We start from the raw sequence: 13,256 nt of genomic DNA on the forward strand, positions 1-13,256 counted from the left end.
TAGGTCGACAGTGGGGTCTGCTGCCAGAACAATTAAGGCCAGGACCCTCAGGATGTAGGGGTCAGTGTAGCATTGTCCAATCGACCCATGGGAAAATCTCCCTCTCAGGGTAACTGAGGAAGACAGACCAATAAAGATGCCTTCTTCAGAGTCATTGGTGTTGCCTTTTCAGAGACTTGTGTGGAACTGCTCAAAGCTATGAGGATGGGGTGCCTGGGTGGCTCAGTCGGTTGAGCGTCTGACTCTTGATTTTGGTTCAGGTAGTGATTTGGGGGTTGTAAGATCGAGCCCCACGTTGGGCTCTGTGCTGGGCATGGAGCCTGCATAAGATTAAGATTGTCTCCCTCTCCCTCTGCTCCTCCCTCCCCCGCTCCCCCTCTCCCCAACTTGTGTGCACTCTTTTTCTCAAAATAAATAATTTTGTAAATTTTTTAAAAGATTTTATTTGTTTACTTGAGAGAAAGAGAGAGACAGACAGAGACAACAAGAGAGGAAACAGAAGCAGGGGGACAGGGAGAGGGAGAAGCAGGCTTCCCACCGAGCAGGGAGCCTGACATAGGGCTCCATCCCAGGACCCCGGGATCATGATCCAAAAGCAGGCGCTTAATGACTGAGCCACCCAGGCACCCCCAAATAAGATAATTTTTTTAAAAATTAAAGGGATGCCTAGGTGGCTCAGCTGGTGAAGCATCTGCCTTTGGCTCAAGTCATGATCCTGGCGTCTGGGGATCGAGCCCCACATCGGGCTCCCTGCTCGGTGGGAAGCTTGCTTCTCCCTCTCCCACTCCCCCTGCTTGTGTTCCTTCTCTTGCTGTGCCTCTCTCTATCAAATAAATAAAATCTTTTTTAAAAAGCAAAAAATAAAAATAAACTGCCTAACCGTGTGTGTAAGAGGCGGTACCATTTTGCATTTCTAGCAGCAACGAATAGGAGTTCCTGTCGCTCCTGTGCTACAGGTTTGGGCCATTCTAACAGGTGCATGGTGGTATCTCATTATTCTTTTGCTTGCATTTCCCTGATGACACATGATGGGAAGTATCCTTGCTGCCATCTGTTTATCTTCTTTGGTGGGGTGTCTGTTAAGATCTTTGGCCCATGTTTTCAATCTAGTTGTTTTGTTTTTGTATTGTGGAGTTAAAAGAGTTCTTTGTATATGTCAGATAATAGTCTTTTGCCAACATTTTCTCCCAGTCTGTGGCTTGACTTTTTTTTGCAGAGCAGAAGTTTTTAATTGGAATGAAGTCCAACTTATCAATAATTTCTCTCATGGATTCTGCTTTTTGTATTACATCTAAAAAGTCATCATCAGGGGCCCCTGGGTGGCTCGGTGAGTTAAGCATCTATCTGACTTTTGGTTTCAGCTCAGGTCTTGATCTCAGGGTTGTGAGATGGAGTCACAGGTTGGGCTTCTGGTTCTGGGCAGAATCTGCTTGGGATTCTCTGTCTCTCCCTCTGCCTCCCCACGTACTTGTATGCACACTCTCTCTCAATAAATAAATAATAATAAATAAATAAATAAAGTCTTAAAAAAAGTCATCACTACACCTAAAGTCATCAAAAAGCTTGTCCATCACCCCAAATAGAAGCTTTGTATCCGTCAAGCACTCTCTCTTCCCTGCTCTGCTCAGGCCCTGGTGACCTCTGTTTTACCTTCTGTCTCTGTGCATCTGCCTGTTTTAGATACGTCATGGAAGTAGAATCACACAATATCTGTTCTGCCATATCTACCTTATTTCACTTAACGTCATGTTTTCAAGATTCATCCACGTGGAAGCGTATGTCAGAATTTCCTTCCTTTGTATGGCTGAATAATATTCCTTGGTGTAGATATACCTCAACATGTTTATCCATTCATCCATCAATGGACTCTTGGGCTGTTTCCACCTCTGGGCTATTGCAATCATGCTATAAAGGTGGTTGGACAATGCTGGTATGCTCTGAGTTTTTTTTGTTTTGTTTTTTTGTTTTTTTTTTTAAAGATTTATTTATTTGGGGAGCGCCTGGGTGGCTCAGTGGGTTAAAGCCTCTGCTTTCAGCTCAGGTCATGATCCCAGGGTCCTGGGATCAAGCCCCGTGTCGGGCTCTCTGCTCAGCAGGGAGCCTGCTTCCTCCTCTCTCTCTGCCTGCTTCTCTGCCTACTTGTGATCTCCGTCTGTCAAAAAAAAAAAAAAAAAAACTTAAAAAAAAATTTTTTAAAAAGATTTATTTATTTGAGAGAGAGAGAGAGAGAGAATGTATGAGCTGGGGGGTGGGTGGTCAGAAGGAGAGGGAGAGCAGTCAGACACGGTGCTGACCGCAAAGCCTGACTCGGCTTGATTGCAGGACCTTGAGACGATGACCTGAGCTGAACACCCACGGGCCCCTCTAATTGAGTTCTTGCTTTTAATGCCTTTGGGTACATGTCTCAGGATCGAACTGCTCAGTCATAGGAGTGTATTACTGTCTTTTTTTTTTTTTTAATGATTTCATTTATTTGACAGAGGGAGAGAGTATACAAGTAGGAGGAGCAGCAGGCAGCGGGAGAGGGAGAAGTGGGCTCCCCAGATGGGGAACTCGATCCCAGGACCCTGGGATCATGACCAGAGGGCTGAGGCTTAACCGACTGAGCCACCCAGGCGCCCTGAGCGCGTTACTGTCTTAAGTGCTCTTTTAGGTGCCTTACATTCTACAAGGAAAAGGAAACAGTGAATCGAGAAAAGAAAAAGGCAGCCCAGATAGACAACTCTTCTGAATATTTTGCTCCTGCGGGAAGCAGAGGCATGGGGTGGTAGCTGCACGGGGAGGCAGGCTCACGGGGAAGTTCTTTAAGATGGAAGTAACTAGAAAGGTTTGTATGCTCATGAGACTGTGTAGAAGTGAGGGAATGATTAGCGCCATGGAAGAGAGAGGAGAAAAGCCCCCTCGCTGTGCAGACAACTGGGCATGGTGTTGGCTTGAGGCAGGAGCAGGGGACGGTCCATCGCCAGTGGCCAGGCAGACACAGCAGAGGTTGTGCAGGGTAGCTGGGCTGGGGGAGGCTGCACAAGTCGTCTTCAGTCGGCTGGGTGAGCCAAGAGGCCAGGCCATTGGCCTTGAGTGAGGATGGAGGAGAAGGTGTGGGAGGTACGAGGACATCGTGGGAGGTGGGAAAGTGGAAGGATGAATGGACTGGGCAAATACAGGATGACAAGTGGACAGTGTTTAGGGTGCAAAAGAAGTTCGTGGTCATTACCTTAGAGTGGGCTCAGTCAGCATGCTGGGGACTTTTCTCCACCTGCGTGTGGGCCGGAGTAGGTGCTGGAGCCAGTGGGAGCTGGGCTGTGGTGCTGGGCTGCAGACACAGGGCAGTGGATGTGGGTCAGTGGAGGGTTCTGTCCCAGAGCGGTAGCAGTCCTTAGGCATGGCATTTGAGCAGCATCAGGAGGAAACAGAGGCCATCAGGTGGGAGAGGGACAGTGGGAGGGTGGAGCCTCAGTGATGCTGGAAGGCTGGTGCCAGGGGAGGATGTCAGAGCAGGAGTCCTGAGGACATGAGCTGGATGGAGTGTCAGGAGGCCGCAGAAAGAGCAATGCGTGACCCTGAGTCGGAGGAGAAGCTGCAGTGTTTGGGTGCAGACCTCAGCTTTTGCTGTAGAGGTAAGTGACTAAGGGAGGCTGGGGACGAGAGAAGTGGAGGACTGAAGGGCAGAGAATGGAGAAGCCAGCCTAGCAGAAGATTCATCTCCCCATCGATGGACCTGGCTCCCTCCTGGATGAACACATGCTGCTTCTGGGTATTCTGAACGCCATCGATAAAGGTCAAGGGGAAGACCTGTGTTCTTTGCCCCTCCTTCAGCAGGGGTTCAGAGGGGGCTGTGGGTAGCAGACAAAGATCACCACCCCTCCCCCGAGCCTTCTACTCCACTCTCTTCATGGGGGGGGGCATCCAGGGTCCTGTGTTTATTGAACACCTACTCTAGGCCAGGCAACAAGACTAACACTTTATTTCTTCTACGCCCAGCAGTTTACATTTCTCTTGTTTTGCCTGAGAGGAAAGTACTGTGGGTTTTGTTGTTGTTTTTTTAAGTAGGCTCCATGCCTTGCATGGAGCCCAACACAGGGCCTGAACTCAGAACCCTGAGCTCAAGACCTGGGCTAAGATCAAGAGTCAGACGCTTAGCCGACTGAGCCCCGCCAGATGCCCCAAGAAAGTAGTGTCAATGGGTCCATTTTACAACTGAGAGAAATGGAGGCTCCGAATATGGAAACCCTGGTGGGCCTATAGCGGAATCTGAAACCTTAAACAGGCCGCCTCCCCCATAGTGGGCCATCTGGAGTAAACCGGATCCAGCCCCTGACCTCAGGCATGTAAACAAGTAATTGTAGAATTTACCACTTTCATTCTTTGTCTCAGGTTCCCCCCAGCCACCTCTCCTGGGAAGCCCTGTCCAACCACACCCTCTCCCTTCCCCAGCAGCTAGGGTAACCCGAGTCCAAGGTTGCCCGGGACCCAGGGTTTTCTGGGCCTTTAGTGGTGAACTTGGGGCAATCTGGGGCCTGCCACGATGGTGTGTTCTCCCCAGCTGCAGCTCACCCGGTGGCTGCTCCTCTAGCTTTTTTCCCCCTTCCCCTTCAGTGGCTTTGCTCATCTCTTGCATGACATTTGTTTGACCTCTACTGTCTCCTCGGGGGCCCCAGGTACTTCTTGAGCTCCCTCTGGGAGCCGAGCAACGGGTCAGAGGGAGATCAGAGGCTGCAGTGAAGGTCTGGAATGGGCGCTTTTAGATAAATGCCCTCAGGGTACCCATAGTCAACCAGAACATCACCCCCAAACAGACACATCATTCACATCAACAGGCTAGAACATTCTGGGCTCTGCTAACACCTGGGGAGAAGGAAAAGGGCAATCTCTTAGGCAGGTTCCCCATTCAGTTCATTCATTCATCAAATACTTGCTGAGCACCTATGGGCCTGGTCCTCCTCTAGGCAGCAATGAACAAACCAGACCAAATCCCCGGCTTGGGTTTCCGGGTCTCCTGAAGCATTTGTCTCCCTGTCTCCTCAGTTAGAAAAGAAAAAGGCAGTGCTGAAAGTCTTCGTGTGCCTCGGTCCCCGGCACCCAGCGTGGGATGTGCTTCGTAGAGGTCTGGTAAACTTGAAATGAATGGCTACATGAGGGATCCTGGCTTCTGACATTAATGCCATAAGTTCCACCCTGAGAGGTCCGCTAACTTTGATAAGGTCTCCCCATGTGGAAGGCAGGTGCGCCCCAGAGGGACAGGAGCCAACTGTGCTCAGCGCGCTTAGTGCGAAGGTGACCGCAGTTGGAAGATGGAGGTCTGTGGGAGGGTGTAGGCCACCATGGCAAAGCGAAGGGGACCTCAGGGAAGCTGACAGCTGGCTTGCGGCCCCAAAGAAGCAGGGCCAGCAGAAGGCACCTAGCAACGGGGGGAGAGACCTTGGAGGAGGTGAGCACAGTAAAGAGAAAATGGTGGCGCTCGTTAAAGATGGCGGCAGACTTCCTTCAGGACCTTCCTGATGTGTGCAGGGACCCCTGCAATGGGTTTAGCACTGGGGGAGAGAGTCTGCCTTGCTTTCAAATACAAGAGGACAGGTGGAGATTTATGGCCAAGGAGTGGGGCTGGAGTCACTGGAATGAATGACCCAGAGGAAATGCCAGGGGTAAAAGGGATCCTGACAAAACCAACTCGATGGGACTTTTGCTGAAGGCAGGCGGGCGTGATGGGATAAGGAGGGTGGGGGGTGAGAAATTTGATCAGATACCAAGGGTGGGGGATTTGCGTTAGACAGAGTCACCAGGCTTCTTGCTGAAACTGGACTAAGGAGGCAGAGCCACTGGGCCAAGGACAGAGCCCAAGGTTGAGGCCTAGTCAGGAGTTCTTCGGGGAGTCTGACTCAAGTTTGGTCAAAGGAGAGAATCTTTGTCAGCACAAAGAAAGGCACCCACAGCTGCCACCCTCTGCTGGCCCTGAAGAGGGGGACCTCCAGGAGGAAGGTGCTGGCGGCGGGGAAAGGGCTCAGAATTTGCCTCAGAACAAATCCTGGTCCCACGCTGAACACGTCACCCAGGAAGGACTGTGAGCGCTGGGGTTGACAGACTGGGTTCTCATGCAGCCCCATGGCTGACTACGTGACCTGGGGCAGTCCCGCTACCGCGTGCCTCACTTTCCCCATTTGGCAAATGAGGGTAATACTCCTGTTCTCAGGATCATCTAGAGCAGTGGTTCTGAGAGAGGTCTCCAGACCAGCAGCATTGGCTGGGAACTGGCTAGAAACGCAAGTTCTCGTGTACCCTAGACCTGCTAAATGGGAAACCCAGAGGCTTTTACAAGCCTCTAGGGGATTCCCACGCACTCAAGTGCTGGAAACACCCTGCTAGGTCAGGCCAGCTAGGTCAGGTCAGGGCGTGAACAAACCCCTTGTAGGTGAGCAGCTCCTTTTCTCTACCCAGACCACAGAACCAGGGGCGCGGATCTGAGGCCTACCCTCTGGATGCACGGTAGAATCGCCTGGCCTCTTCCCAGACCAATTACTTCAGACTCCCTGGCGGTGGGGGATGCCAGCCACCACCCGCTTTTAAAGCTCCCCAGATGATTCTGCGTGCAGCCAGCTGGCGGGTATGAGAACCTCCTGGAAGGCTTGTTAAACACAGCCAGCCAGCCCCACCCCCAGGGCACCTGATTCCCTAGCTCTGGGGTGGGGCCTGAGAATTTGCATTTCTTTCTTTTTGGATTATTTATGTATTTATTAAAATATTTTATTTATTTATTTGACACAGAGAGTTCACAAGTAGGCAGAGAGACAGGTGGGGGCGGGGGGATGCAGCCTTCCCGCTGAGCATAGAGCCCAATGTGGGGCTCCATCCCAGGACCCTGAGATCATGACCTGAGCTGAAGGCAGAGGCCTAACCCACTGAGCCACCCAGGCGCCCCAGATTTTTATTTATTTATTTGGGGGGGGTGAGGAGGGGCAGAGGGAAAGGGAGCATCTCAGACTCCCCGCTGAGTGCAGAGCCTGACATGGGGCTCGATCCTGCAACCCTGAAATCATGATGGGAGCAAAAGCCAAAAGTCAGATGCCTAACAACTGAGCCACCCAGCCCTGTGGAGAATTTGCATTTCTAACAAGCTGCCAGGTGCTGCTGGTGCTACTGCACTTGGACCACACCCTGAGATCCCACTGGTGGGGCGTGGGCTGTAGATGATAATGGAGAAGGATGGAAAGTGAGGGGGTTCAGGGAGAAATCCCAGATCCTTCCCCACTCCCGTTGCGCGGCTCCCTTACCTGCATTTTCTTTCTTTAAAGATTTTATTTATCCCTTGCCTGCATTTTTCTCGGGAGCAGGTGCTTTCTTTTATGTTTTCACTCCCCTCTGCTCCCAAGCACCCCTACTCGGGAGCGGACTAGGGAGCCAGGAGGCTGACAGGTTTTCTGTGGGGTTTTCCATCGGTCCGCATTCATTCATTCATTCATTCAACAATCATTTTATATAACAAATATACATGGCAGGGTTAGGCGGGCAGGGAGTCCTGTTTTGTTCACAGCTGGATACCCAGTGTCTGACACAGAGTTGGTGCTCAAGAAATATTTGTTCAGTGATGGGGCCGAGCTGTAGGCTAGTGCCTCCACCACGAAAAGAAGACACAGCCCCTGTCCTCCAGTGCCCAGAGCGGCGTGCCTAGATGAAAAAGATGCTAAGCCTGTCTTGGAGCCTTTGGTGGAGGCCCCGTCCCTAGCTTTGGGGGTCCAGGAAAGGGCTTCCCCAATGGGAGGTATATGTCAGTTGAAATCTGAAAGATGAACAAACCAGGGGAAGGACAGAGGCAGAGAGCAGACTGTCTCTCGTGGGGCGGGTGGCATAAAAAGTGGTGTAACCACTTTGGAAAACTGGTAGAATTGTACTCTTGACCTGTGAATGACCTGGGGCATCCGGCTCATTCAGTAGAGCGTGCAACTCTTGATCTCAGGGGTTGTGAGTTTGAGCCCCACACCAGGTGTAGAGCTTACATTAAAAAAAGTGTGAATTGGGTACCTGGGTGGCTCAGTGGGTTAAAGCCTCTGCCTTCGGCTCAGGTCATGATCCCAGGGTTCTGGGATCGAGCCCCACATCAGGCTCTCCGCTCCTTGGGGAGCCTGCTTTCTCCTCTCTCTCTGCCTGTCTCTCTGCCTACTTGTGATCTCTGTCTCTCAAATAAATAAATAAAAATCTTAAAAAAAAAAAAAAAAGTGTGAATTGGGCACCTGGGTGGCTCAGTGGGTTAGGCCACTGCCTTTGGCTGGAGTCATGATCTCAGGGTCCTGGGATGGAGTCCCGCGTCGGGCTCTCTGCTCAGCAGGGAGCCTGCTTCCCTCTATCTCTCTCTCTCTGCCTGCCTCTCCATCTTGTGATCGCTCTCTGTCAAATAAATAAATAAATAAATAAAATCTTTAAAAAAAAAATTTTAAAGTGTGAATGATATTTGAATATGGTTCGAATGGTGACTTCTATGTGGTAGGAAGTTTACCTCAATAAAAACCTTTTTTTTTTTTCCATGAGCTGTACTATTTGTGTTTTTCTGTACCGAATGAGATAAAACATTGCACCGAATGAGGTAAAATGCTGCCAGTACAGACTAAGGCCCAGGTAACTACCTTTCTGCTTCTACTCCAGGGGTAACAACCAAATGGAACTTCATGGCTGTCATTTTTGTATGTCTCTATTTGTAGGACACAGCCGTGTGCCTCTGTGTAACCCGCTGTGACGTGTGTAGTGAACGCTTTTGTGTCTCCCTGTCATCCTGCTGTCTTGCCGGGGCTCTTAGCTCAACTGTGTGTCTGCGAGGCTCCTCTAGTTGGCATATGGGAGGCCACCTTGACCACTCTCCGTACTGTTTGGGTTCTACGGTATGAAGACACTCTACGAGGTCGGTACTATAATATTTTTTTAAAGATTTTACTTATTTTTTAGAGAGCGAGCATGAGCAAGGGAGGTGGGCAGAGGGACAAGCAGACTCCCTGCTGAGTAGGGAGCCCGATGCAGAGCTCGATCCCAGGACCCTGGGATCACAACCTGAGCCGAAGACAGATTTTTTCACCCACTGAACCCCCATGGGTGCCCCTTCAGTTGCTAGATCTTAATCCCATGCTGCTCCCAGTACTGCTGCTTTCCAAAACCCATCTACCCTCGGGCTAGGAGTCTGTGGCTGGTAGGGGGAGCCCAGGGCTCTGCAGGGAGCAGGAAGGCTGTACACGGAGCCTGCCTCCTCCCCCAGCTATGTGACCTTGGGTAAATCACATCCTCTCTTGACCTCAACTTTCTCATCTGAAAAATGGGATCTCTGCTTTTGTGTCTGAGGTACTTGTATCACGTCCCTTCCAACTCTAAAAAATTCTTTGCATCTTGAGCTGCCACAGAGATGGAGAGGGAGACTTGGGGGTCCACTCACTGGGTTGGGAGGGGAGGGACTCCTACTCGTGGGCTTGGCTGCCCCATTGCAAAAGTGACCACATGATTCTTTGTAAAAGGAAGACAATTGCTTTGTCTTTCTGGATCATCGCCAGCCAGGAGAGGCCCAGGACAGGGAATCCATGAACCAGGGTGGCTGGCCATACTGTGTAACTCGGAACTACTTGTATTTGTGTCTGCATGAATCAAGGTAACTTGGTGCCTTCATCATAGTAACAGGAGACAGCCCCATGGACAGGGACACCTAGACAGACAGATTGGGGCCCACAGCCAGGGCAGAGGAGGCCCAGGCCTGTCCTGGCCACACTGGCTCAGATGGGAGTAGAGGGTGTGGTGGAGAAGGGAGCTGGCCCCTGCTGCTCTGGGCGCGGCTGGAGCTGTTTGCCTTCCAGGGAGGAGCTGGCAGGAAACCCACCCTCCAAGTGTTCCACGTGGGGCTGGCTGGTGGCTCCCATGGGTGTGACCAAGGTAGGGCTAGAGCTCAGAGCCCAAGGGCCTCTGTGCTAACTCAGCCATCTGGCCTCTTCCTTGGAGAATTTCTCTTCCTCCTTCCCACTACCCCCAAAGTGGGCTTCCTACGGCCTGGCTGTGTTCCTGTCCAACACACAAAGTCCTTGGCCACCAGAAAAAGTCACAAGGCCTGACCTGCCACGTGAGGCCTTGTCCAGTTCAGCCATAGCCACACATCCAGGCTGACCTTTCCCAGGCCCAGCCATCAGGTGCACCTGGCCCTGGCTCCAGCTGCCCCAATGTCCCCCCTCCCCACCCCCTTAGAAACATGGCCTGGCTAAGGCCGCCACCACACAGCAAAGGCTTTCCCAGTGTACCTTCACCTGCTGGTCTTGGACACATGCCCCGACTTGCTTAGAATCCCATTGGTACCTGCTGAGCCCCATGCAGCAGCCGCCCCACCCCGCCCCGCTTTGACACCCATAGGCCAGATTGCCCACCTGTCTTCTCTCCTTGACCGCTGCCTGCATGACAGCAGGCCATATGGTCCCTGTCACAGCTGCACCCCGTGCGGTGCCCGGCACAGAGCTGGCGCCTGGGAAATAGGTGAGCAACGAGTGGATTTCTTGCCACCGGTGGCCTGCAGGAGTGGGAATTGGACTTCCCAGGCTATCAGTGAAGAAAAGGAGCTTAGAGAATTTCTTGCTTGGGTCCGGCAGCCAGCCAGGTGCAGAGCAGGTCACCTAAGTCCTGATAAATAGCCCTGCCTCTCCAGACACTGAAGAGAAAGTACTCGAAACAATTCTACCGTAGCATCTGCCGATGGAGGGCGAGAGCATGTGCATAAGTAACATTCGTCAGTGTAGCTGCATAGCATTTGGGGGCGTTCTGAATTGTGTGTGCATGCGTAGGTGTGTGTGTATGTGTGTGTGTCCTCCCAAGAGTTTGCCTTCCTTCCCGTTGCTTCCCCTTCGCTACCTCATGGCCTCTGAGAATCTTGGCTAAGAGTTTGCTTCCTAAAACTTAAGGCAGTTGAGGAAATTCCCTGTGCCCTGAGGGAGCTTTTAGAAAGCCAGTGCAGGGGCCAAGCACCAGGGAGAAGCAGAGAGAAGCAGAGGGCCCTCCGGGGAGAGGAAGGAGAAGACTGTGTGTCTCAGAGCTGTGGGCGCAAGGCCTGTGTGGTGGTTAATTGTAGGGGCCAACTTCGCTGGGCCATGGGGTACCCAGATATGAGGTCAAATATTCTGGGTGTTTCTGTCAGCATGTTTCTGGATGAGACTAACAGTTAAATTGGTGGACTTTGAATAAAGTAGATTGTCTTCCCTAACATAGGTGGGCCACTTCCAAACAGTTGAAGGCCTGAGTAGCACAAGAATAGCCATTACCAAACAAGAGAGAAGTCTCCAGCAGATGGACTTTGGACTACATCTACACCTTCGGCTGTTGACAGCCTGAAGACCAGACCTGCCTCATGGGCTCTTCCTGGGCTCTTCCTGGGGCCGCAGCCTGCCCACCCACGTTGGAGATTTTGGACTTACCGACATCTCTAAACCATGAGCCGATTCCTTATAATACATTTTTTTCTCTATATATATACATCGTATTTGTTCTGTTTCTCAGGAGGAGGCCTACTACAGCCTGCTTCCTGCCAGACAGAGCCTGGGTTGGTGCCCGCAGGCAGGAGAGAGATGGGCCTTGTACCCACTGTAGTAGGAAGGAACTTAAAAACCTTGCCTGGAGCTACAGTTCTTTTGGAGCCTTGGAGCTGGAGCTGCTCTCCCTGAATGGAGAAGCTGGTCTTCCTCCCTGAACCCTCCCTCTTCCTCGGTCAGCTGCCAGCTTGGCCCTCAGAACCCCGGAGCCTGGAGATCGATCAGGCCGCCCATGCTGCTGGAGGTGCCTGAGTCCCGATGTCAGCAGGAGGCGGGGCTCCTCCGTGTACTGGACCTCTCCTTGTAGCCGGGGCACCTGGGAAGGCATGGGAGGGCAGTCTTTCTGGACATCCGGGGACCCAGTCCCCCTCTGTCTTAGTCTGCTTGGGCTGCCATCACAAAATACCACAGACTCAGTGGCTTCACAGAACTTTATTTTCTCACTGTTCTTGGAGGCTGGAAGTCCAAGGTCATGGTTGGGTTCTGGTGAGGGCCCTCCTCCTGGCATGTACATGGCTGCCTTCTTGCCAGTGCTCACACGACAGAGAGAGCTGCAGCCAAGTGTCTGGGGTTTCCTTTTAGAAGCACACCACCCCACCATAGCAGGGCCCTCCCCTCATGAACTCACTGAACCTTAATTTCCTTAATTAAGGGCCCCAGCTCCAAATACAGTCACATTGGGGGTTAGGGCTCCAGCATCCGTGTTGAGAGGGACATCATTTGGCCCATATAACCCTTGCAGGTGAATTCTTTCCCTCAAAGGGTCTCTGCCTGGTCCCTAATACTGCTGGGCTCCCAGAGCCTTTGGAGAAACAGGAAATGCTCCGAAAGGCTCTCTGGGTACTTTATGCTTATACTGCCTGTGAAGCACTAGGAAAGCGCCACCCAGGGTTGTCCCCATCAGTCACACCCCCAGCACCCACCCTGATGGGCAGGGAAATCACTGGGGGCAGGGCGGGACTAGGGTTGGGGTCAAGCCTAGGTCAGGGGTATTTTTGTCAAGGGACTCAAAGTTCATACTAAGTCAAGGTGGGGAGCAAAACTCTGTGTGTGTGTTTGTGGGGAGGGGGGGGAGAAAGGCACATGGCCAGGAGGGCAACAAGCTCAGGTCACACCAGCTGTCTTTGTAACCTCAGGTCGCCTCCCTCTGTGGGCCTTAATTTCCTCTTCTGCAAAAGGAAGGCCTGGATTAGATCACCCCCCAGGCTGCTTCTAGCCCTGACATTCTGTGATTTTCTAATTTCCTTCAGACTCCAGGGGCCTGCAGACCCCATGCTAATGTGCATGAATAAAACATGGGCGTCCTCAAGCTCGAAATATCGCAAGTATTTGCTCTGGATTTGTTCTCACTTCACTGTGTGGTAAGCAGCGTCCAGCTGGGGCCCCACGGCCTCCTGTTTGGATTGTTCTAGTGTGGCCGGGCTCCCTCAGGAGGCCGATGGTGTATGTGGGGGAGGTCCAGCCCCCCCAACGAGGGAGCACCTCCCTGTGCCTTCCCTCCCTTGATCCTCCCCCACACTCTTTGTTCTGAGGCCTCAGCGCCAAACCCACCTCCCCCAAATTGCCCTGCCCATGGGTGCTCAGGTACCTCATCGCACCGCACTGGGGCCGTCTCCCTCGGATGTCTGCCCCAGCACCTTCACACAGTACACGGCCACCTGGAGAGAGAGAACAAGCAGAGAGCGCAGCAGGGGGAGAGGGAGAAGCAGACTCTCCTCTGAGTGGGGAGTC

At 52.2% G+C, this 13,256-nt stretch overlaps 1 long non-coding RNA gene across 1 annotated transcript in view; it reads left to right on the forward strand.

Annotated features, from left to right (window-relative positions):
- The window catches only part of LOC116583449, a 44,850-nt gene extending 32,015 nt beyond the window's left edge, over positions 1-12,835 (forward strand). Inside the window, exons 2-3 of the long non-coding RNA XR_004282743.1 lie at positions 8,685-8,881; positions 11,206-12,835. This is a non-coding gene — a long non-coding RNA (uncharacterized LOC116583449). The remainder of the gene's footprint in view (positions 1-8,684; positions 8,882-11,205) is intronic.
- Positions 12,836-13,256: the final 421 nt, after the last annotated feature.

This window comes from Mustela erminea, chromosome X, assembly GCF_009829155.1.
Source record: "Mustela erminea isolate mMusErm1 chromosome X, mMusErm1.Pri, whole genome shotgun sequence".
NCBI lineage: Eukaryota > Metazoa > Chordata > Mammalia > Carnivora > Mustelidae > Mustela > Mustela erminea.